The following is a 26,888-nucleotide window of genomic DNA, read 5'->3' as shown; positions in this document are numbered from 1 at the left end:
AGTAATAGAAAGGGAAATACTATTCAACATACAAAATTAGTAAAATATTTGAGGATCTTCAATAAAGTAGAAAATATTTAGACAGATTCAATTACAAAAGTGCTCCTTAAAGAAATAAAAACTACTTAAATAATGAAGGAACATTCTGTATCCATGGTTGGGCCTTTCCAAAAAAATACAAATGACAATGCCACCCAAATTAACTTATAGTTTTAATACTATGTGAATAAAATTATCAAAGAGTTATTTTATAGAACTTAATAAAATAATAATAACATTCTTTTGGAGGAACAAAATGTCAACAATGTTAACATAAGGGATGAAGAAGAGAAGGAGAGCAGGACTTCCAAATCTCTAACTATATTACAAAACAGCTTTCTTCACAGTAATTTTATAGTAATGTGAAAAAAAAAGAAAGCTAGATTAGTACAACAGAATAGACAAAGAGTAGTACAATAGAATAGACAAAGAGTATCAGAAAAAATAAAACTCAATAACCCAGTGTTCAAAAAGCCAGAGAATATAAAGTTATTTAAGAAAGACTACCAGAAAAACTAGAAAATAGACTGATGGAAATTAGGGTTATACCAACATCTTATATATTCTACAATAAATTCAAAATGGATGTGACCTTATTATTAAAGATCATACTAAAAAATGAGAAGAGAAATGGACCAATACCTGTCAAGATATGGGATGGAGATGTATTCTTAACCAAATAAGGGATAAGGGGAAAGGGAATAATGGAGTACTTTCTATGTGCCAGGAACTTTGCTTAGAGCTTTATAAAAATGATTTCATTTGATCCTTACAAAGATCTTGAAAAATGGATGCTATTATTATTTTACAAATGAGGAAAGTTAGGCAAGAAAATATTGAGTAATCACAAAGAAAAAGCATAAAAGAAAACATATTGAGCCCTTTCCTTTCCTGGGGCAGCAAATCTGTGGGTATTTTACATGTATTTTCAGAGTTTTTAAAACCTTATTCATTGGTTTTCTGAATTTTTTCCCTTCAACCTCTTTTTCTTTCTTTTTTTTTTAAACTTTATTGATATATGGGATATCTCTGGATGGAGAAGGGATATTGAGAGAAATTTGGTGATGTATGAAAATGAGATTCCTTAAAATTATTTTTTAAAGAAAGAAAAATAAGCTAGAAAGGTTCAGAGTATAGGACAAATAAACAAGGCAGGTGTGGAGCTAACTTTTAGATTGTATATATTTTTGAATGTATACTTTAAAAATATGCTCAAGTAATGAGATTTATGGTTTCATATAAAATTATCATTTTATGTCTTCCTATATGGAAAATATTTATTTTCTTGATTTTTCCCAAGGTCATACATTTCATTAAAATTTCAAATTAAATATCAAAAATATTTTTTAATTAAAAAATCTTTCCAGATTTATTAGAACCATAGATCAAAATAAAAATGACCATTATTATCTGAAAAAAATGCTGAAAGAAAAAGTCTCAACTTGGAATGTCATGGCCATAATTTAGAGGTCCCATGTCAAAGAAGTAATATGGCAAGTATCAAAAAGAAATGATTTATTTATCAAGAAACACAAGGAATCCCTAAGAACATACAACTTTTACTAAAAAAGGAGAGATCTTGGGATGTAATATTCCAAAATCCAAAAGACACAAGTTTACAATCAAGAATGGCTTATTTAATCCCACAGAGGAAAAAAAAAGAGCCTTTATTGAATAGAAAGTTTTAAAGTATTCCTGATGAATAAAACCCAAAAAACTAGAGTTGAGCAAGAAAATTTAGGTATGATCAGAAGTCAAGAGAAACTGGGAAAAGAACTTTTTAAAATCAATTAGCAGGATCAAATAATGAAGTGCTAACATTCTAATAGGATAAAAAGAAACCAATGTCCTTTCAGAACCTCAGTGTCTTCAAAAGGTACAAATGGATCTAAATAAGTGAAATAGAGCTACTGGGAGGTATTGCATGATAAAGACGGAATACTGCAAATTTTGGAAGGATTGAAAGAATAAGTACAACCATTCTGGGAAACAACTGGGAATTATACAAAAAGATTACTACAGAGTGAATGTCTTGTGACTAAACTATATTATTCATGATTCTATATTTAACAGAGATCCAAGAAAGATTAAAAATATCCTATGTTATATAACTATAGCACCTATTTTGGGGCAGGAAAAAATCAAAAAAGATGTCCATCAATTGGTTTTGGCCATTCTGAATAATTTAAAGGGGGAAAGAAAAAGGAGGGCAAAAGTTTGAAGCACTACTGTAGATAGCAGAAGAAAGTGATAAAATTTGTTATTTTTAATAATTGGGATTCATGAAAAGAAAAGTATACAAACAGAGGAAAGAGGGAGAGTGAAATGAGTCTGACACATCTGAAAAGGACAAATGAGAGATGAATACACAATAGCTTAGTGTAGAAAAACAAAATTCAGTAGTTGAAGGAAGGGATATGGGGAAAGAGGACAGTACCTTAGAGAAGATAGCTAATTGACCTTATTGCTCCTGATCAGTGGTTAAAATAAATGAAATGGAAAATAGGTACTAGACTATAAGGAGGGTACTTTAAAATACCGCTTAGACAAGACAACATAGTTGAACAAATTATAGTAAACATATGCAATAATCACAAAATTGTTGTTCAATAATGAATGATGGAAGAAATGATTTAGAAGAAGTTTGGGTGATAGGAATTGACAGAACAAAATATTGGACAAATTTTGGAAGGGCTCTGAGTTGAGTTGTAAATTAGTCCAATTATTTTGTCAAACAATGTGGAACTAAGCTTTATAAGCAAGTAAACTTTGGCAGTCTTATAGCTACTAGACATTTATTCCCAAAGATATCAAAGAAAGACTCTCTATCTTTATCCTTCTGTCTCTGTCTCTGTCTCTCTTATATGTGTATATGTAATATATATACATATGTATATATCTAACCCTTACCAAAAAGAAAGACCTTTATTAGAGAAAGTTGATGAAAAATCACTTTCTGCCAAATTGCTTTCCAGTTTTCTCAGCATTATTTGTATCAAAAGATGAATTTTTACCTAGTAATTGGAATACTTAATCTAATATAAAGACTACTGATTTAATTTCTTTCTCTGTATTTAATTTTATTCCAATGATGAGACACTTTATTTATTTTTGCCAGTACTGAATAGTTTTAATAATTAATTTACTGTTTACTCTTTTAGATATGTTGCTTTGAAGCCTCCTTCCTTCAAATCTTTTTTGTTATTTCCTTTGAGAATCTTAATTTTTTTGTTCCTTTAGATGAATTTTGTTATTTTTTCTGACTCTATAAAGCAATTACTTGGTAGTTTCATTGCTATGATATTGAATTTTAAAATTAATTTCTGTAGTATTGACATTTTTATGATATTTATTTTACCCATGAGCAATTTATATTATTCGATTATTTACTTGTCTTAATTCCATAAAATCTCTTATACTTGTATTCCTCCACCTTGCCCCATACACATACATATATATGTATACATACATATGCATATATATATGTTGAGAGTCTCCTTAATATCATAGACATCTTGTGATTAGTTTAGACAGAATTGTTGATAACTACACAAAAATGTGAATGATTTTATGTATGTTATATATTTTATATATGTTATATATATGTATGTGTATGTTATATGGATTACCTAAAATGCTTTATTCTTAATCTTACTGGAAAAATCTCTAATTTATACTCATTATACTACTACCATTATGAACCTTGCACTTAGAGAGATACTACTTCTCATATAAGTAAAGGTCCATTTATTTCTGTTTTCAGTTATATTATAAACAAAATTGTTATATTTTGAAGAAAATCTAAACTAAACTTTATATACTGATGTAATCTTATAATTTTTATTTTTCTTTTTATTAACATTTCATCTTATGTTGAGAACTTTCTTGAATCTGAAATAACCTTGCCATAGCAATCTAACCTGGTCATGGTATATAACATTTTAAATGTCATGGCTTATTTGCTATTATTTTATTTAAACTTTTTACATCAATATTCACTGTAAATATAGTATTTTCCCTATTTATATATTATATATGTAATATACATATTGTATTTATAAATTTTCTTTCTCTTTTTTCCCCATCATTTAGATTTAAAGAGCATATTGGCATCATATAAAAAAATTGGTAGGATCTTGTTTTCCTCTTTTTCTAAATTCTTAATGTAATACTGGAGTTAGTTATGTTTTGAATATTAAACAGAAGTGCTCTGTAAATACATGCAAATTATTTTTAGCTTTGGAAACTCATTTTAAAATTTATTTTTACCTGAGACTGAGTCATTTTAAACTTTCTGTTTTTTTTTTTTTTTTTTTTTTGTTGTTATTGTTGTTGTTCTGGGTTTGTTTTGTTTTACTCATATATGAAAGGTGTTGGCTTTATTGGACTATCATTGGAAAAAATAATTTTGAATAGCTTCCCTTTATTTTTATTAATTCAGTGTGAATTTATTTTTCTTCATTTTTGATACTGATAACTTGTTTTTCCTCTATCTTTTAAAAATTATATATATATATATATATATATATACACACACACACACACACACATATATATATATATATATATACACATACACACACATATCTATTGCATTCGGTTTTGTTACTCTCTTTTGATTTTAAGAATTTCTATTTTGAGGCTTATTTGAAATCTTCAAATTTGTTGACTTTTTTAGGTTTTTTAAATAGTTGTATGCTCAATCCATTGATTCTTTTCTTTCAATGATGAAAGTATTTAAATTTACAAATTTTTCTTTAAGAAGAGTTCTGGTTAAATCTCACAAATTTTTATATGATATTTCTTTGTTGTCATTAACTTTAAGGAATTATTTAAGGGGCAGCTAGATTGCACAATGGATAGAATACTGGCCATGAAGTCAAGAAGACTTGAGTTGAAATCTGGCCTCAGACACTTAATACTTCCTAGCTATGTGACCTGGGCAAGTCACTTAACCCCAATTGCCTAAGCAAAAAAGATACACAGAGACACAGAGAGAGAGAGACAGAAAGAGAAAGAGAGAGAGAGAGAGAGAGAGAGAGAGAGAGAGAGAGAGAGAGAGAGAGAGAGAGGAAGAGACAGACATACAGAGAGGAATTATTTATTGTTTCTATGATTCCTCTTAAGGAAGAAGTTGGTCTCCTGTGAACTTTTTGTCCTATTTTTTAAAACTCCATATTGAATAAGTTTTTAAAATTACATTTTAATTAGTAAGGTTTTCTATGTTTGTGATATTTTTATGGAACAATGGAAGGTCAAATTTTGCAAAGATGACATTCCCAGCTGAGAAATATAAATGGTATTTTTTATCCCCCCTCAAAAATTGCCAGAGATCTATTATATGTAATTTTAATAAATTCCACTCAACTCTAGCTTTTAGTATTTTTTTTGCTAGATTTGTCTAAAATTCCACACTATTATTTGTACTACTTTTGTAGTTTTACTACCTTCTTCTCCTTTTAACTTGTTTGGCTTTGCCATTCATGTTGTAACAGGGATAATATCTTCTAGTATTTCTATTCCACCGAGGGATTAGTTTTTCTTAAAAGGAGAAGAATTAGTCCTGGGATCTGACTGACCCCTGTTTTCTTGACTCAGTTTCCTGGTCATTAAAGAAATAGAAAGTCACATCCACATACTGTTGGTGCCCCTCTGACTTGGTAGATTTCAGAAGACCTCATGAGTTCTCTTGTCTTTCACATCCTTTACTGATGACCAGATGTGTTTCTATATGGTGACTTGGGGGGTATAAATAAACTTCCTTTTGTTAAATGTTAAATGAAATGAATTTTAAGGTCTTTCTTTCACCCCAACATTGAACCTTAACTAAGAGAATGTGGCCTTTGAGCTGCCTCCAACATGTGTTAACAGTTCATTGTCTGTATCTATGATATCTTTCAGCATAATGTAATTTCCATTTCTCTCTTTTAATCACATTTATTTCTGCAGTTTCTTTATTTGAGATATGATTGCTGATTTAAAAAACACTTTTTTTGTTCCAGCATCTTATTTTTTTGTTATTCAGTCATTTTTTGTCATGTCCAATTCTTTGTGATCCTCCATTTAGAGTTTTCTTGGCATATATACTGGAGTGGTCCCCATTTCCTCCCTTAGCTTATTTTACAAATGAGAGAACTGAGGCAAACTGAGTCGAATGACTTGCCTAGGATCACACAACAAGGAAACTTTTTGAGACTATATTTCAGTTCAAGAAAATAAGTCCCTGTCGTCAGGCCTGGCATTTTATCCACCATGACACTTAGCTTTCCTTATTTTTACACTGTGTGCATTGTTATGTTTCAAGGATGTTTTTAAAGTACTGTTGAATGTAAACGGGATTGTTGCGTTCTTCCTTCTAATATATTGTCATCTCTTTGATAATAGAGTTCATCCTATTCCCATTCACAATTACAATTAGTCATTTGTATTCCTTTCAAATATTCTTTCTTTTATCCTTTTTTCTCTGACTTGTCCTTTTTTCTCTGACTTGTTCTTTATCTCTTCTTTAAAAAGAAAGAGTATGTTGTGAGATTATGTTTAGTACCAGTGCTCTATGGTTATTGCAATCAGCTTCTCCACACCTTTCCCTTTTTCCTGTTCTTCACTTAGATCTCAATCAAAAGTTTTACGTTTTTTAAACTTTTCCCCTCAAATCTATTCTTAGAATTTTGAGTTTGTTGTGCTTCTCAATAATACCTCCCTGAACTTACTTACTCTTTCATTCTCCTCTCTTTGCTCTTCCTTTTTTTTTTTTTTTTCCTTGAAGCATGTTGTTACCCTGCTGGGTAAAGGTATTTTGACACCAAACTCTTATATGTGTATATGTTTGTATGTGTCCTCCCTTAATTTGATCAAATGAGATGGAAAGAAAAGGTTTTAGTGATGATTCTTCCTCTAAACTCTTACATTTTTGTTGCAGCAGTTGTGAGAAAAGTGCTTCCTCATACTCTGGCAGCTTTGTTTTTCCTTTTGATGTTGAAAACTGAACAAACAAGGCTATATCTATCATATAATCTCATATGATCTCCTTGTATCAGGTATACAATATGAACTTTTAATAAGTGTTCTTACATTTATATACACATATATGTGATTGTAACAATATTGCTATGTTTTGCTCTGCTGTGTGAAATACTTTTCTCACCCTCAACATTCTTAAAAATGTTTTTAGTCATAAAGATAATAGTCTTTAAATTAATTGTGTAATGATGAAGACCTATTCTATTGTTTGTGAAATCCTTTCCATTCTCTTATATTTTAATCAAGGATATCCTTCCTCCACGTGTAGATAATTGTCATGAAAATTTTAGACAATAGTTATTAACAAGAGATATTTGTTTGTTTAATAGTATGACAACTATTTCAATATAGGTTTGTTTTGTAATTCTGAATATTTTATTTCTTGCACTTAAAAACTTTGTTCTGAAAAAAAGTACATAGACTTTGACACTTAACTAAGGAGTCTACAACACACAGAAAAAGTTAAGAACCTTTACTTTAGAAAGATGAGAAAGTATGACTAGAGATTAGTAGTTACTGATATTTTCTTCATTTTTCCTCTGTACTTAGCTAAGCTGATCTTCAGAAGCCAGATATATTCTGAGATAAGGTAGCTAAAAACTGGGATCTGACCTTACACATTTACTAGCTATAGTGAATTACTTAATCTCTGTCTGTTTCAGTTTCCTCATCTGTAAAATGGGGATAATAGCATCTACTCCTAAGTGTTGTGAGGTTAAAATGAGATAATATTTGTAAAGTACTTTGAAAATTTTAAAGCTTTACACAAATGCTACTATTATCAAATTCTGATGTCATTCAAGGTTCCTAGAATCTCCTAGACATTATTCTCTGGCTATAATACCATAAAAGAATTGTAAGTACTCATAGGCATATAGACTTTGAAGTAGATTTTGTATGAATCTTATTATTTGTAACATATACTCTCAATAAATATGAAATTAAGAATTTAGGCAAAAAAGTAGAAGGAAAATATGTAAGTGACATTTTCACTTCAATTTATAAAGATGTCACAGGTATAGATTGTGACTTTCTTGAATAACAACAAAGTTTCCCTGACCATGTATTGTTATAAGGGTTATGTTTTTCTTTCTTTTTCCTTGGGGTGGTAGTAGAGAAATTAAAGGGGAACTCTGATTATTGTAGGAAGGCAGAGCATTATTTTGACAGGAAATAGAATTTTCAGGCTACATTCTTTGTGGATGAAACCCCACTGTTATGTCTGTCAAGAATCCATAAGTGAAGGTTTTTGTTATGCAGCTGGAAGATACTGAAACTCCTTCAAGGCAGATTTTAGGTTTTATTTATTTTTGTGGGTTCTTTCTGGGTGTAGGGAGAATCTCATAGTAATTGATCAATAAATCCTGCTAAACAAGTGATTGAATGATATGTTAATCTAAATCTAAATGGAAGCTATAAGATTTCTGTGATCCTGTAAAGTTTTATATAATTTAATTTATACTCAGGGGGATGAAAGAACACAACTAAATCTTGTTGACAATACAGGATTTGATCTGACAGAGAAAGGAATTTATTCACATAATTGGCCTGTCAACTACAATACAAGCTTTCATTCCAGAACTTATTGTTTTCCTGTAAATGGAATTTGTACAAAATCTGTATTTGGAGTCCAGTACCTTCTAGGGAAGCTGGTACCAATTTATTGTGCAACTGCATACCTTGCCAATAAAGTAACATGCTCAGAAGCTTGAAACTTTGTTTCCTCAGTTATTAAAGATATCGTGTACCATAATTCATTAGTTACAAATTCACTTTTTTTTCCATTTTTGATACCAATAATGTGGTTGTTTTCTTCTTTTCTAGATCAAATAAGGTAATCTGTTACTTATTTTTTTGGTTTAATAATTGGTTTTTTACTGTAACTTTTGTTTATTTCTTTTTTTGGTTTTAAGAATTCCAAGGAATTTGACTTAGGAATTTGATGTTGTTCAGGGGTTTAAATTGTGATGTTTATCTAATTTTATTGTATTATGATCCATAAAATGTTTTTTGTATTTCTTTTTTTTTGCATTTGTTTGCAAAGTTTTTAATAGTTTTTCTATGGTGCTTTTTTGAAAATGCAATTTTATTTGAGAATGAGGTATTTAGGAATGATGATACAAAATTTTTATTTTCTAATATTTGAATACATCTATAAGAAAAATGAAACTGCATAACTTCACAATATCTCACAAACTACAAAGACTTTTATTCCCATTTCTATAAGTCAACTTCATATCCATTTCTAGGGTAGCTCTTTTGTACAGTAGAAAATCATGGCCAAAGTCCCTGACTCCAAAATTGTGCTCCACTGAGGTAAACTTCTCATATTTAGCAAGCCAATTTTATTAGTTGACCTTTGTAAAAAACAGGGCACAAACAAAGTAATAACTCAAAGCTGTTGATACCATCACTATTATATTATTTATATATTTCTTTACCATTTTGCAAATATAAAAATTACTGCTATTTTATTAGGATTTTTTTTTCAAAATACATTGCTAAAAAGTTTTTATGTGTTAGATTTCTAATCCCATTTTTCTCATAAGTCTTTTGGGTTTTGTTGTGTGATTTTTCCATAGCATGATGATTTTTAGGAATGCATTTTTCATGGTATAGTAGAATAGATCAATTTTTGTGGAAATTCCATGCACAGCTGAAAAATATGTGCATTCTTTTTTATTCCTGTTCACTAACATTCAGAAGTATATTTTATCCAATTTTTCTAAAATTCCATTCAGGTTCTTCCTTTATATTTCTTCTTTTCTATTCATTAGTTGGGATAAATTTATCTAGTCTGAAAGTAATAAACTGGTCATTATTTTATTATTATACATTATTAAAGTGTTAGTATCTATTTCTTCCTGTAATTCATTGAATTTTCTTTCAAAAATCTAAATGATCTCTCACTTGACTCATATATGTATAGTATTGATATTAATTCTTTGGCTATAGTATGTTTCAATAAAATGTATTTTGTTTTTGTTTATCTCTTTTAATTAATTCTATTTTTTGGTTTGTTTTTGTCAGAGATCATGATTCCAACCCTGATGTTCCATTTTCCTTTTTGAGTTGCTTCTTTTCTTTTCAAATGCTTTTCTTTTATGCTTTGTATTATCATTCAATTCTGCTTTCTAAGTTTTTTTCTATTTTCTTCCATTTCCTTCAACTATGTTCAAGTAGATTGAAAATCTAACCGTCTCATTTATTACAATTTTAAATTTGAATTAAATGCAGTCTTTGACCCAGCAATACTACTACTATTACCATATTCCAAAGAGATCATTAAAAAGGAAAAAGGAACTACATATGCATATATATATATATATATAAAATCTGTGTATGTATGTATGTATAGACATACACACACACATATATGTATAGTTTATTCTTTGACACACATTAATTATCAGGGTTTTATTTTGCTTGTGTTCCCTGTATCGTTATTTTTACTGTATGATATTAAAACTTTTGAATTTCTAAGTTTTTAAAAATCTTTATTTGTAATTTATCTATAAAAACACAATGATTATAAAGGATCATTGATGCATAGATATACATACATATGTGGGTATAGTTTAATATACATATTTTAGAAGCTATGCCATTCAGATATAATTTATCCCAAAGTTTGCTCAGTTCTATATATTTTGTTTGCTTTTTTCTTTTAGATTTAGTTATCTCTGAAAGAAAAAACTGAGTTTCCTATACTTATGTTACTATCTTTTTGTATAATTTTATTAACTGTTATTATATAATTTGAGATGGTACATTATTTGGTGCAAATACATTTAATTTTTTTAAAATAACTTTTTATTGATAGAACTCATGCCAAGGTAATTTTTTACAGCATTATCCCTTGCATTCAGTTCTGTTCCGATTTTTCCCCTCCCTCCCTCCACCCCCTCCTCTAGATGGCAAGCAGTCCATTACATGTTGAATAGGTTACAGTATATCCTAGATACAATATATGTGTGCAGAACTGAACAGTTTTCTTGTTGCACAGGGATAATTGAATTCAGAAGGTATAAATAACCCAGGAAGAAAAACAAAAATGCAAGCAGTTTATATTCATTTCCCAGTGTTCTTTCTTTGGGTGTAGCTGCTTCTGTCCATCTTTGATCAATTAAAGCTCTCTTTATCGAAGAGATCCACTTATTTCAGGATACATCCTCAAACAGTATCATTGTTGAGGTATATAATGATCTCCTGGTTCTGCTCGTTTCACTTAGCATCAGTTCATGTAAGTCTCGCCAGTCCTCTCTGTATTCATCCTGCTGGTCATTCCTTACAGAACCATAATATTCCAAAACATTCATATACCACAATTTACTCAACCATTCTCCAATTGATGGGCATCCTTTTATTTTCCAGCTTCTAGCCACTACAAACAGGGCTGCCACAAACATTTTGGCACATACAAGTCCCTTTCCTTTCTTTAGTATCCCAGTAGAAACACTGCTGGATCAAAGGGTATGCCCAGTTTGATAACTTTTTGAGCATAGTTCCAAATTGCTCTCCAGAATGGCTGGATGTGTTCACAATTCCATCAACAATGTATCAGTGTCCCTGTTTTCCCACATCCCCTCCAACGTTCCACATTATCTTTCCCTGTCATTCTAGCCAATCTGACTGGTGTGTAGTGGTATCTCAGAGTTGTCTTAATTTGCATTTCTCTGATTAATAATGATTTGGAGCATTGTTGGAATCCTTACTAACTGCTAAGTAATTAGAGTTGAACTAATCTTACAAGAAGTTGTTTTGGCCAGAACCTGAAACAAGGTACTAAGTAGAACTAATTAAGACAAGGCTTGTGTTCACACCTTTACTCACTGGAGTCCACAAGTATGCTAGCTTCACAAAGTACACTTTCTACACCTCCCTTAAAGCTCATTGGGCCAGAGAGCACTATGGGAGAAAACCCATAATCCCATTCTCTCAGAAGAGGCAGATAAAAGGCCAGCGATGAGGGATCTATGGCAGAATACATTTTTTCCTCTTGGCTGGCTGATCGCGCTGGACTCGAGAGGAACGACTCTGGTGCAGAGAACACTTTGACGGATTTCAGTGGAGCTACGCCAGAGTTGGTGGCTGGGCTGCCCAGAAGGAGATAAGAGAGACCTTCCATCTCTGTCTTGGTTGGAGGCAGAAGAAAGCAGAGGCAGAGGCTGAAGGACAGAACCTTTGGATTTGGAGACATCCGAAGGGCTCCAAGCCTCTAAACCGGCTGTGCTTTGAGAAGAACAAACTCCAACATTTGAACTCCAACAGAGCATGTTTTCATATGTCTATAAATAGTTTCAATTTGTTTGTCTGAGAATTGTCTGTTCATATCCTTTGACCATTTATCAATTGGAGAATGGTTTGATTTTTTATAAATTAGAGTCAATTCTCTATATATTTTGGAAATGAGGCCTTTATCAGAACCTTTGACTGTAAAAATGTTTTCCCAGTTTATTGTTTCCCTTCTAATCTTGTCTGCATTTGTTTTATTTGTACAAAAACTTTTCAATTTGATATAATCAAAATTTTCTATTTTGTGGTCAATAGTGATGTCTAGTTCTTCTTTGGTCATAAATTCCCCCCCCTTGCACAGGTCTGCGAGGTAAACTATCCTATGCTCTTCCAATTTATTTATAATCTCATTCTTTATGCCTAGGTCATGAACCCATTTTGATCTTATCTTGGTGTACGGTGTTAAGTGTGGGTCAATGCCTAGTTTCTGCCATACTAATTTCCAACTTTCCCAGCAATTTTTGTCAAATAATACATTCTTATCCCAGAAACTGGTGTCTTTGGGTTTGTCAAACACTATATTATTAAAGTTATTGGGTGTTTTGTCCTTTGAACCTAACCTGTTTCATTGATCAAGTAGTCGATTTCATAGCCAACACCAGATGCTTTTAGTAACTGCTGCTTTATAATATAATTTTAGATCTGGTACAGCTAGGCCACCTTCACTTGATTTTTTTTTTCATTAATTCCCTTGAAATTCTTGACCTTTTGTTTTTCCATATGAACTTTGTTGTTATTTTTTCTAGTTCATCAAAGTAGTTTTTGGGGAGTCTGATTGGTATAGCGCTAAATAAATAGATTAATTTAGGTAGTATTGTCATCTTTATTATATTTGCTTGCCCAATCCAAGAGCATTTAATATTTTTCCAGTTGGTTAGATCAGACTTAATTTGTGTGGAAAGTATTTTGTAGTTTTGCTCATAAAGTTTCTTCTGATTTTCCCTTGGCAGATAGATTCCTAAATATTTATACAATCAGTAGTTACTTTAAATGGAATTTCTTTTTGTAACTCTAACTGTTGGGTTTTGTTAGTGATATATAAGAATGCTGATGACTTATGTGGGTTTATTTTATATCCTGCAACTTTGCTGAAGGTGTGGATTGTTTCTAATAACTTTTTGGTAGCGTCTCTGGGGTTCTCTAAGTATCCCATCATATCATCAGCAAAGAGTGATACTTTGGTTTTCTCATTGCCTACTCTAATTCCTTTAATATCTTTCTCGACTCTTATTGCCGAGGCTAGTGTTTCTAATACGATATTAAATAGTAACGGTATAGTGGGCAACCTTGTTTTACTCCTGATCTTATTGGGAATGGTCCAATTTGTCCCCATTACATATGATGCTTACTGATGGTATTAAATAGATGCTACTGATTATTTTAAGGAAAAGTCCATTTATTCCTATACTCTCAAGTGTTTTTAATAGGAATGTATGTTGGATTTTATCAAATGCTTTTTCTGCATCTATTGAGATGATCATATGGTTTTTGTTAATTTGATTATTAATATAGCCAATTATACTGATAGTTTTCCTAATATTGAACCAGCCCTGCATTCCTGGTATAAATCCTACTTGATCATGGTGTATTATCCTGGGGATGATTTTCTGTAGTCTTTTTGCTAATATCTTATTTAAGATTTTAGCATCAATATTCATTAGGGAGATTGGGCTATAATTTTCTTTCTCTATTTTCAACCTACCTGGTTTAGGTATCAGTACCATGTCTGTATCATAAAAGGAGTTTGGTAGGACTCCTTCATTCCCTATTTTTTCAAATAGTTTATAAAGCACTGGGGTTAATTGTTCTTTGAATGTTTGGTAGAATTCACATGTAAATCCATCTGGTCCCAGGGATTTTTTTTTTAGGGAGTTGATTAATAGCTTGTTCTATTTCTTTTTCTGAAATGGGACTATTTAAGCAATTTACTTCCTCCTCTGATAAGCTGGGAAGCCTATATTTTTGGAGGTAGTCATCCATTTCTCTTAGGTTATCAAATTTATTGGCATAAAGTTGGGCAAAGTAACCCCTTATTATTTCTTTAATTTCCTCTTCATCAGTGGAAAGTTCTCCTTTTTCATTTTTAAGACTGCCAATTTGATTTCCCTCTCTCCTTTTTCTAATCAGATTTACCAAGGGTTTATCAATTTTATTGGTTTTTTCATAAACCCAACTCTTAGTATTATTTATTAGTTCAATAGTTTTTTTTACTTTCTATATTATTAATTTCTCCTTTTAATTTTAGAATTTCAAGTTTAGTAATTGATTGGGGGTTTTTAATTTGGTCTTTTTCTAACTTTTTAAGTTGCAGGCCCAATTCATTGATCTTTTCTTTTTTCTATTTTATTCAAGTAAGCCTCTAAGGATATAAAATTTCCACTTATTACTGCTTTGGCTGCATCCCATAAATTTTGATATGATGTCTCATCGTTGTCATTATCTTGAGTGAAATTATTAATTTTGTCTATAATTTGCTATTTCACCCAATCATTCTTTAAGATGAGATTATTTAGTTTCTAATTACTTTTTGGTCTATTTACACCTAACTTTTTGTTGAATGTAGTTTTTATTGCATTGTGATCTGAAAAGAAAGCATTTACTATTTCTGCCTTCCTGCATTTAATTTAGAGGTCTTTATGTCCTAATATATGGTCAATTTTTGTGTAGGTTCCATGAACTGCTGAGAAGAAGGTATACTCCTTTCTGTTACCATTCAGTTTTCTCCAGAGATCTATCATATCTAATTTTTCTAATATTCTATTTACCTCTTTAATTTCTTATTTGTTTTGTGATTTGATTTATCTAAATCTGAGAGTGCATGATTGAGATCTCCCACTATTATAGTTTTGCTGTCTATTTCTTCTCACAACTTTCTTAACTTCTCTTTAAGGAAGTCAAATGCTATACCACTTGGTGCATATATGTTTAATACTGATATTGCTTCATTGTCTATAGTACCCTTAAGCAAGATATAGTTTCTTTCCTTATCTCTTTTAATTAGATCAATCTTTGCTTTTGCTTGATCTGAGATAAGGATGGCTACCCCTGCTTTTTTTACTTCACTTGAAGCATAATAGATTCTGCTCTGGCCTTTTACCTTTACTCTGTATATATCTCCCTGTTTTAAATGTGTTTCCTGTAAATAACAGATTGTAGGGTTCTGACTTTTGATCCAGTCTGCTGTCTGCCTCCTCTTTATGGGAGAGTTCATCCCATTCACATTTATGGTTAAAATAACCAATTCTGTATTTCCTGCCATCCTAATATCCCCAGATTATACTTTTCTTTTTCTTGCCCTCCTTCCCTCACTAAAAAAAAAATTAGTGAAATGGAAAAAAATTCCATTGAGCAAAACAACTCAATTGGACATATACAAAAAGAAGTAAAAAAAAAGCTAATGAAGAAAATAACTCACTAAAAATCAGAGCTGAACAAATAGAAATGACTGATTCATTGAGACATCAAGAATCAGTCAAGCAAAACCAAAAAAAAAATGAAAGACTGGAAAAAAATGTCAAATATTTACTTGGAAAAACAACAGACCTGGAAAATAGATCTAGGAGAGATAACCTGAGGATCATCGGACTACCAGAAAATTATGATGAAAAAAAGAGCCTAGATACTATTTTACAGGAAATCATCAAAGAGAACTGCCCAGAAGTAATAGAACCAGAAGGGAAAATAGGCGTTGAAAGAATTCATCGAACACCTTCTGAAAAAGACCCTAAAATAAAGCCCAGAACTGCAGGATGTGGCCGCAGGGCTGCAGTAAAGTCTGTCTGAGTCAGTTACAGGTTTGAGGGGTTACAGCCAGATCTCGTTAGGTTCTGGCGTTTTTTAGAGTACCCTCTGTTTTAGGCTTTAATTCCTCTGCCAGTTTACTGCTTTGTGGTCAAGGCAGAGCAGTTAGCCTATAGCAAAGTCATCTCTATAACTTCTTTAGCCACAGAGATCATCCCCGCCCCTGGTCTGTTCAGGACCCTATCCTCTCGCTGCCTGTGCTAATATCTTCCTGGACCCTTGGGACAAACCTTTCTTGGTGAGCTTCCAGATGGACTTTGGCTGGTAAATTGTAGTGCTTCTAATCTTCATGAATTTAAGCAGTGAAGAGTTATTTTTGAGGCTGGATTAAATAGTTGGTTATGAGGGCAATGAGAGGAGTTTAGAGAGTCATGTGTGCCTGTTCCGCTATCTTGGCTCCGCCCCCAGAAGTCCCTCAAATACATTTAATTTTAATCATGTTTCTTTGTTATTATTTTATTTTAAGCATGCTATAGTTTCTTGGTTTATCCATTGTTATTTTAATTTTGTCTGATAGCATAATTTTAACTTCTATTACACTGGAATCCACTATATAGTAAAATTTTATTCCAGTCCTTTATTTTCATTCTGCCTATGTCTTTCTTCTTTTGATGTTTTTATTCTATGGATTATGGTTCTATTTGGTTTATATAAAACATGTAAATATATTTTTGTTCTGCCATATCTATTTATCAATGAGAGAGAGAGAGAGAGAGAAAGAGAAAGAAAGAGAGAAAGAGAGAGAGAGAAAGAAAAAGAGAGAGAGAAAGAGAGAGAGAGAGAGAGAGATTGGTTCTACTTATTCATTTTGATATTACTGGGTTTTTTGTAATTTAAAGTTATAATTATTAAACTTATTTTTGTCTAAATTAATTTCTTTTGCATTGATTTATCTCATTAATCTTTTAAATTAATGCTGTGTTCCCCTCATTAGATTTGCTTGTTACTTTTTTTTAAAAATTGAATTAATTATCCAAAAATCTGCTTTTTCATGCTCCATCCTTTTCCTCCACTGTACTGAGAACACAAGAGAGCCAAAAACCATTATAGACATGCATAGTTAATTCAAACAAATTTCCATACTAAATAAATTATTGCTCATTTTGATTCTTCCATCTTTCTATTAGGAAGTAAGTAGAATCTCTCCTCATTTATCCTCTGGAATCATAATTGTTCACTAAATTAATAAGACAACACAGTAAAATTCCATCACATTTATATATATTAACTTTTTCATCCATTCTCTAATTTCTGGGCACCCTTAAGATTCTTTGATATCTCAAAAAGAACTATAAACATTTTATATATCCTTAGAGTTTCTTTTGCTTAGGACTAACCCTTCACATAATGCACTTTCTCTTTAATTTCTCCTCTTTCCTTTCCTCTTTCTCTCCTTTGTCCTAGTTGAGTGTATACCTAATTATGTGTATATGCTTGTGTGTGTGTGATCCTTTGTTTGACATGTTCAAATGAGAGTGGGACAAAAGTGTCAGTCACTCTCCTCATTCTCTTCCTCCTTGTTTGTACAGAAGTCTACTTGCACACTGACTGCAATTTTACCTAATTTTCCTTTCCTTTCACTTCCAATATTTTCCTTTCCTTTCACTACCAATATCTTCCTTTCTATTTTTTCCTTAAGATCAGCAAAACATAATATAACCACTCCCAGGAATTGTCTAATTGTACTTCCTCCCTAACTGGACTTCTGTTGATGATAGGGCTTGCAGGAAACACATGAGCATTAGTGTTCATTCACATTTACTTTTTAATGTTTCTTTTCATTCCTGTTTTTGAATCTCAAAGTTTCTCTATAGCTCTGATCCCTTTCCATTTCTTTCTTCCATAGTTCTAATTTGTTTTTTTCCCTCAAGCTCTCTCATTTCATTTATTAAAAAATTTTCCCCCCTTATACTTTTGATGAAAGTTTATTTTCAGTTCCTCCCTCTCTTCCTCACCTCTCCGAATACTTATTTATAAAGTGAGGGGAAAGGGATTTTCTCTAAATTTCTTTCTGGGTCAAACATTCTATTACTAAGAGTTTATTTTCTTAAAATCTTGATCTTCTAATAAAAGGAGCTTACATTTTATTCAATTGCCAAGATGTTAAGGCCCATCAAGGGTGATGACTCTCATCTGAATTTTTTTATACCTTTGCCAATTTGCATGAAGTGAGATGAAATGTCAGGAGTAAATTTTCATCTCTATTGTTTATTGCATACTTCAACATATATTGATGCTGTTGCAAATTTTCTAACATTTCCTAGTTCCTCAATCTAGTCAATTCCTATGACCTAGTCCACATAAGCTATATTTGTGAGCTCCAGAATTCCTTTATCTGATCATAATATTTCTCCACATCCCTTAATCACATGACATGTTTCTGAAAGGAGCTAAGAAAAAGCATAAAACTGAACTAAATCACTATAAATTTAGGCTACCTAATTCTCAATTGGGTTTTCACTGAGGCAAAACAATCTTGTATGCCTTTCTAATTTATTTGATCTTCTATCACATATAGTGTCTATTCCAAATTTTTTTCATCCCTCTTCTAGCTTTTCACAGCATTCCTTCCCACATCTTCTCAGTTGAATATCTCACTACACTTCAAACATGTGCACACACACACACACACACACACACACACACTGAGTTGAAATCATTTACTGTGAAATCACTCATTCTTTTCCTTTCCTCCATGCAGGAGGTAGTTACCAATTGCCTTTTGGAAATATTAAATTGTATGTATTTTAACCTCATTGCAGCTCAACCTCATTATCTCCAAAACAGAATTCATTATTTTTTCTTCAAAACCTCTTCTTCCAAAATGTCCTATTACTGTCAAAAGTATCAGTATTCTTCTAGTCACTCAGGCTTTCAAAATTGGTATCACCATGACACTGACCCCATGTGCATCCTTATATCTAGTCTGCTGTCAAATCTTGTCATTTCTACCTTCACAATATCTCTCATATTCCTACTTATATAGCCATGTGTATGCATCCCTATCTTAATAAACTTCAGTGGCTCCCTACTACTTCAGGGATCAAATATAAGATATTTCATTTGACAGTTAAAGCCCATTGCAATTTCATCAATTCCTATCTTTCCAATCTTATACTTTATTCTCTTCCACCTTATCTATAATCTGAAAATAACATTCTATCACCATTCTCTCCTTTTTCATTGTCTGTTCTCCAGACCTGAAATTCTTCCCTTTCTGACCTTTTCCAAATTCTGATTCTATGATTTCCTTCAAGGAAATTTCATCTTTTTCAGGATGCTTCTTTTGGTTTACTCTGTTATTAGTACCATCTGTCTGAGATTGTTTATATTCAATTTACACTCTAAATATCTTGTATAAACTTTGTTATTTAATGGTCTCCCCATTAGAATATGAGTTTTTTAAGGTCAGGGATTTTATTTTTGTCTTTCTTTGAATCCTTGGCACTAGGATAGTAGAGTGCTTAATAAGCACTGACTTATTTATTTATATATTTAATTACATTTGAGAGAAACCATCTACCAAAGCAAAAGTAGTACTGTGTGAGTGTATATTTCTCTTAAAATAGTTTTACTTATGTTTATATCTTTATAAGTTAAATGAATGGAAGTTGATTGGTAAAGGATAGATTGTATAACATTGAAAACAGCAAATATTGATTCCCAAATCAAAATGCATTTCTAGGTATAGCTAATAAAGGTGAATCAGCAATCTGACAATAGTCTAAGAATGAGTGATCAGGCAGAAAACAGTCCTCCTGTCTAGAATAAAAGATATTGCCATGGCAACTGTTATCTAAAGCAGAGGCCAAACTGAAAGGGAAATTAAACCATTATCAGTATTAAGTAACAGCTAGTACCAGCAGTGACCATAGAAAAATGCAGCACAATGTAGAAAATGTCAATATACAGAAAGCAACTGGGGTTGGTTGGAAGGTAACAAGAGTTATGTTCTTTTTTTTTTTTTTAATTACAAGTACAATGTCTTTCATTGTTAAAGGATAATGGCCTTAGAAAACCTATTATTTTGAGATGTTCATTATACTGGTGATTTTGCTCAAACTGAAGATCTTTTGAAGACCAACAATAGCTTTAAATTGAGCAAATATTTGTGACACATAGGCATTTATTCATCTAGAACTAACAACAGTTGCTTTAAAGTTTGCAAAATATTTTATACAGTGATCTTATTTGAACTTCCCAACAGTCCTGAGGTAAGTACTAGAGGTATTAATGTACCTGTTTTGGAACTCTGGGGGCAGAGCCAATTTGGTAGAGTGAAGCCAGGAAGTTGCTTAGGCTTTTCCAGTTTCTCTCGAAAATGACATGAAACCGAGCCTCTGAACAGAGTCTAATGAAATGAAATCACTCTCCACTTCAACATAGATTGGAAGGACTCCAAGAAAGATCATTCTCATTGGGGTGAAAAATGTATTCAACGCAGCTCAGACAGTGTGCAGGAAAGCCAGTGAGAAGGCCTGAATCACAGCACACCAACAACTGAGACTCTTGGCATGGCTCAGTAGCAAAACAGACCAGTGAAGCAGCTTCCAGTTCCAAGGCAGAAAGCAAAATGCCAGCCTTGGACAGCAAGCAACAGCTTATGATCAAGACAACAAATACAAGGAGCCCCTGTGCTTAAAATCAAAACTCAGAGCTACACAAAAAGCTTGGGAAAGCATCTCCTGTACTTCAGAAACAGAGTTCAACCTTAAGAACTACAAAATAGGAAATAATAAAAAAGAAAGAAAATGAGAAAGAAACCAAAAGGAACCTTGATCATAGAAAGTTACTATACTGACAGGGAAGACCAAAACACTAATTCAGATGAGGATAAAATGCTGACAGAGGGAATCTCAAAGAATGATATGAAGTGATCTCAACCTCAAAGAGTTTTCTTGAAAGTGCTCCTAAAAGATTTTTAAAAGACAAATAAGAGAGGTAGAAGAAAAATGAGAAAAGAAATGAAAGGTATACAAGAGAGAATCAACAGCTTGGAAAAGGAAGAAAAAACTGAAGAAAACAATTCCTTAAAAATACAATTGGCCAAATGCAAAAATAAAAAATCAACTGAAGAAAACAACACCTTCAAAAGTAGAATTAACCAAATGGAAAAAGAAATACAATTGCTAACTGAAGAAAATCATACATTAAAAACTAGAACCAGAGAAATGGAAGCTAATAACTCTATGAAACAGCAAGAATCAGTCAAACAATTTAAAAGGAATGAGAAATGGAAGAAAATGTAAAATGTCTCATTGGGAAAACAGCTGATTTGGAAAATAGAACCAATAAAGACAGCTTAAAAATTATTGTTCTACCTGAAGGCCATGACCAAAAAAGAGCCTGGATAGCATTTTTCAAAAGATTATCAAGGAAAACTGCTCTGTTACACTAGGACCAGAGGATAAAATAGTCTTTGAATGACTCCTTTATTCACTTCTAGAAAGAGATCCCATGAGGAAAACTCCAAGTAACATTGTTGTAACACTTCAGAATTACAATATCAAGGGAAAAACACTGCAAGCTGCTAGAAAAAAAATTCAAGTATCAAAGAACTAGTCAGGATTACCTGATCTGGCAGCTTCTGCAATAAATGATTGCAGGACTTGGAATACCATATTCCAGAAGGCAAAGGATCTGGGATTACAACCAACTACCAAATATCCAGTGAAAATGATCATCATTTTTCAGAGGAGGAGATAGATTTCTGATAGACTAAAGGGCTTTTAATCATTTCTTTTGAAAAGACTAGAACTAAACAAACAAACAAACAAAAAGATCTTAAAAGATAGTATTCAAGAGAAGCATAGAAAGCTAAACAGGAAGGACAATAAAACATTATTTAAAGATTAAACTGCTTTCCCTCTATGGGAAAATGATATGTACCTTTTAAGAACTGTGTCTTTTATTAGGACAGTTATAGGGTGAATAAATCATCAAAAATGTCGATTTAAAATGATCCTGATGTGATGATATTTTAAAAAATGACATTAAGGGTTAGAAAAAGTATTGGACTAAGAGAAGAGGATGGGGGGGGGGTAAAATGTGATAAATTAGATTACATGAAAAGGCACAAAAGACCTATTACAATAGAAGGAAATAAGGGAGGGGGATGAGCATTGTCTGAAGGTTAATGTCATCAGTTTTGGCTCAAAGACAGAATAACATATTCATTCAGTTGGGTATAAAAATTTATCTTGCTCTATAAGGAAGTAGGAACAGAAAGGGGAAAGAAAAGAGGATTATATAGAATAGAAGGCAGAAACAATAGGAGAAAGGGGTAAAAGAAAGGAGGGTATAAAAATTTATCTTGCTCTATAAGGAAGTAGGAACAGAAAGGGGAAAGAAAAGAGGATTATATAGAATAGAAGGCAGAAACAATAGGAGAAAGGGGTAAAAGAAAGGAGGGTATAAAAATTTATCTTGTTCTATAAGGAAGTAGGAACAGAAAGGGGAAAGAAAAGAGAAGGATTATATAGAATAGAAGGCAGAAACAATAGGAGAAAGGGGTAAAAGAAAGGAGGAGGATTATAGATGGTAGGGCAGGTTGAAAACAGGATTGGGACAGAAATAAAACACTACTAAGGAGGAACAGACTTGAAAGAGTAAAAACAGTATATACGGGGGTGGGGGTGGGGGATAAGATGGAGGGAAATACACAGCTGGAAATCATAACTGTGAACGTGAATGGGATGAACTTTCCCACAAAATGGAAGCAGGTGGCAGAATAGATTAAAAACCAGAGTCTTACAATATATTTTTACAAGAAATACAATTGAAATGGATAGATACATACAGAGTAAGGGTAAAAAGCTGGAGCAGAATTTGTTATACTTCAGCTGAAATAAACAAACAAAAAATAATAGGGGTAGCAATTCTGATCTCAGATAAAGCAAAATCAAAAATAGATCTAATTTAAAAAGATAAGGAACTGCATATTGTTAAAGGGTACTATAGACAATGAAATAGTTTCAATACTAAATATATAAGCACTAAATGGTACAGGATCAAAATTCTTAGAGAGGAAATTAAGCCATGTATAGAAAGAACTAAAAAACAAAACTGTATTAGTGGGAGATCTCAACCTCCCACTCTCCCAATTAGATTAAGCACAAAATAAAAAAGAAAGAAGCTGGGGATGTAAATAGAATTTTAGAAAACTTAGATATAATAGACCTTTGGAGAAAATTGAATGGGATTAGAAAAAATATATACACCTTTTACTCAACAGTACATGGCAGCTACACAAAAATTGACTATATTCTAGGGCACAAAGACCTCATCATCACATGCAGAAAGGCAGAAATAGTAAATGATTCCTTTTTAGCTCACAATGCTACAAAATTAAATTCATAAAGGGTCAGGGAAAGATAGACTAAAAACCAATTGGAAATTAAATAATCTAATTGAGAATTTAATCACCACTATGAGGAAAATGAGTAGCTCAAACAATAAATCATAGAAACAATCTGTCATTTCATCCAAAAGAATGATTGTAATGAAATAATGTACCAAAACTTATAGGATGCAGCCAAAGCGGGTCTTAGGAGAAATTTTATATCTCTTAATACTTACATGAATAAAACAGAGAAAGAAGAGATCAATGAATTGGGCATGCAATTAAAAAAAGCTAGAAAAAATAAATTAAAAACCCCAAAAATACCAAATTAAAAATTCTGAAAATCAAGAGACTAATAAAATATAAAGTAAGAAAACTATTGAAAAAATAAATAAAAGTAGGAGTTTCATTTAAGTAGATAAGTAGATAAACCTTTGATTAATTTGATTAGAAAAAGGAAAGAAAAAGTCAAATTACCAGCAGCAAAAATAAATAGGATAAACTTTCCCCCAGTGTAGAGGAAAATAAAGCAATAATATGAGCTATTTTGTCCAACTGTATGCCAACAAATCTAAAAATCTAAATGAAATAAATGAATATTTACAAAAAATATAAACTGCCCAATTTAATGGAAGAGAAAATCAATTACTTAAATAATCCCATTTTAGAAAAATAAAATTGAACAATTCATTCATGCACTCTCTAAAAAAAATTTCCAAGGCCAGATAGATTTACAAGAGAATTCTACTTAACATTTAAAAAACAATTAATTCCATTACGATGTTAACTATTTGGAAAAGTAGTCCTGCTAGATTCCTTTTATGACACAGACATGGTGCTGATATATAAACCAGAAAGAGCCAAAACATACCAGTCTCCCTAAAAATATTGATGCATAAATTTAAATAAAATATTAGCAAAGAGATTGCAGAAACTTATCAGCAGGATAATACACTATTCCAAGTGGGAAATGGTGGCTTTAGCAATAAGAAAAGAAAAAGAAATTGGAGGAATTAGAATAGTAATTAAGAAATAAATCATCTATAACACCAGACACTTACTAGCCATGTAATCCTGGGAAAAATCACTTAGGGACAGATTCTGGAAAGTTGGTGGAGTAGGTCAGAAAATTCTAGGTTCTCCAGATTTCCCTTACCCTCAAACAAAACAAAATTATATCTCACAGTGAACATAGATTGGTAAAAAACAAACAAAATTAGGGCAGAACAGGGGTCCACCTGGGAAGATCTGAGAAGACCAAAAGAAATACCCCATGACTGAGATTTAACCCATGCAGAGTGTAAACACATTCAAGCTAGCTCTGCAGAAACAGCAAGCCCTAGGGCTAGCTGTGTTTAGAAGGATCCTGTCACAATCACAAGAACTTTCATCTTCCCCCCACAGTTGGGGAATCTGGATCTGAGACCTGGAAGAATGAGAGAATCTCTGTTGATTAAAAACACCAGACCTAGCTGTACTGCATAGATATAGCCCTTTGGGGAACAAGAACTAGCATACCCAATGAGTGCAGAAACAGTGGGGTAGGGATGCTACTGACTGCAGTTATGCCTTGGAGGGTGGAGTTTTACAAAAGATTATGAAAAAAGTTAACCAACTAGAAAAGAAGATTCATATTCTTAAAGAAGAAAATAATTCATTGAAAATTAGAATTGGACAATGGGAAGCCAGTGAAGATATGAGAGCAAAAAAATAACAAAACAAAATATAAAGAATGAAAAAATAGAACAGAATGTGAAACATAAGAAAAATAATAGATCTGGAAAACAGATCAAGAAGAGAAAATATAAGAACTGAACTATCCAAAAGCTGTGATCTTAAAAGGAATCTTGACATAATAATGTAAGAAATAATCAAAGAAAATTGTCCTGAAGTAATATAACAAGAAGGAAAAGTAGAAATGGAAAAATCCCACAGCTCACCACTTCAAAGAGATGCTATATGGAAAACACATAGGAATATTATTGCTAAATTTCAAAAACCCCAGATCAAAGAGTAATTTCTACAAAAAAAATCATTATGGAGCTATCCTTAGAATTGTATAGGATATATTAGCAGTTACACTAAAAGACTTCAGGTCCTGGAATAATATATATTGAAAATCAAAAGAATTTGGTCTGTGGTAAAAAAAAAATAATATTGTAGCTAACAAAACTAACCATAATATTAAATGAAAAAAAAACATTCGAGGAATTTACAGATTTTCAGGACTTTTTCTCAACAAAACCTGAACTCAGTAAAAAATTTGACATTACTAGCCAACTTCAAAAATTATTTTCAAGGGACTCAACAAGGACAAATTGTTTATGGTTTTTTTTTACATGGAAAAGTATTCCATATGTTTAAAATTGATACTAGTGAGAGGATAGATTAAACAAAAAAGATTGGGACAGAGGTAAGTATGCTCTAACTCTAAAAAAAATTACCTAAGAAAAGATAATAACTATAGATACATGGAGAATAAAACAAATATGTAATTAAAACAAACAAACAAACAAATGTGCTTTTTTAAAAAAAAACCTAAATAAAGGTAAAAACAGAGGGCTGGTATTTCTGAAAACCTATTCATAAAGGGAATTGGTTAAGTAGGGAAGATTACATATATAAACTATAAAAGATATAGCATCTTCCAAAATCTATAAAGACATAATGGGGGAGATAATAGGATAAAGTGGGACATAGAATGGTGTGTAGATTCATGGCAGAGGAAAAAAGATATGTAGAATGATGGGAATGGGATAAAGAGAGAGGGGAAAAGATGGGGGGAGAAGATAAGGGAGGAATCCATTGGTAGGAGGAGGTTAAGTAATAGTAAAATAAGTTAAGAAATATAATTATAGTAGAGGGGTTAGCAGGGAAAGGAAATAAGAGATAGACAAGTACCATAACAAAGATCAGGAGTAGAATTCATTAGTAATCATTGATCTCAAAGTCAAACAAAGTTTCAAACAAGAGAAAAATCTACATTATATGTTAGCCATACTAATATTGTTTTAGATGCATGTCTATGTATTTAAGTGCATATGTACACATGTGTGCATCTATGCATGTAGGTATATGTATGTATGTATATAGATATATGGATGTATGTGTGTGTGTGTGTGTGTGTGTGTGTGTGTGTGTGTGTACAGCCTTATTGTTTCCTGCTTGGGGGAATTGAGGAGATGAATGGAAAAAAAAATAATAAAGTAAAAAGTGTATAGCAGAGAACAAAGAATAACTAATCTACAAGTAAGCAAAGAAAAGATGGACAATCATGAATATATAATTTCTTCTAATATTATGTAGGCTTGTTTGAAATGGAAATTGTTACATATTTTCAATCCTTCCTGATGTTCTTCTGGGCACATGACAATGTTTTTTTGTTGTTTTT

The 26,888-nt window shown here is 31.8% G+C and overlaps 1 protein-coding gene across 1 annotated transcript in view; it reads right to left on the bottom strand.

Annotated features, from left to right (window-relative positions):
- Positions 1–26,888, bottom strand: part of DSCAM (DS cell adhesion molecule) — an 818,605-nt gene that overhangs the window by 141,358 nt on the left and 650,359 nt on the right. The window lies entirely within an intron of this gene.

Source organism: Antechinus flavipes, chromosome 3 (genome assembly GCF_016432865.1).
Source record: "Antechinus flavipes isolate AdamAnt ecotype Samford, QLD, Australia chromosome 3, AdamAnt_v2, whole genome shotgun sequence".
Taxonomy (NCBI): domain Eukaryota; kingdom Metazoa; phylum Chordata; class Mammalia; order Dasyuromorphia; family Dasyuridae; genus Antechinus; species Antechinus flavipes.
This window is presented reverse-complemented; position numbering and strand designations above follow the sequence as displayed.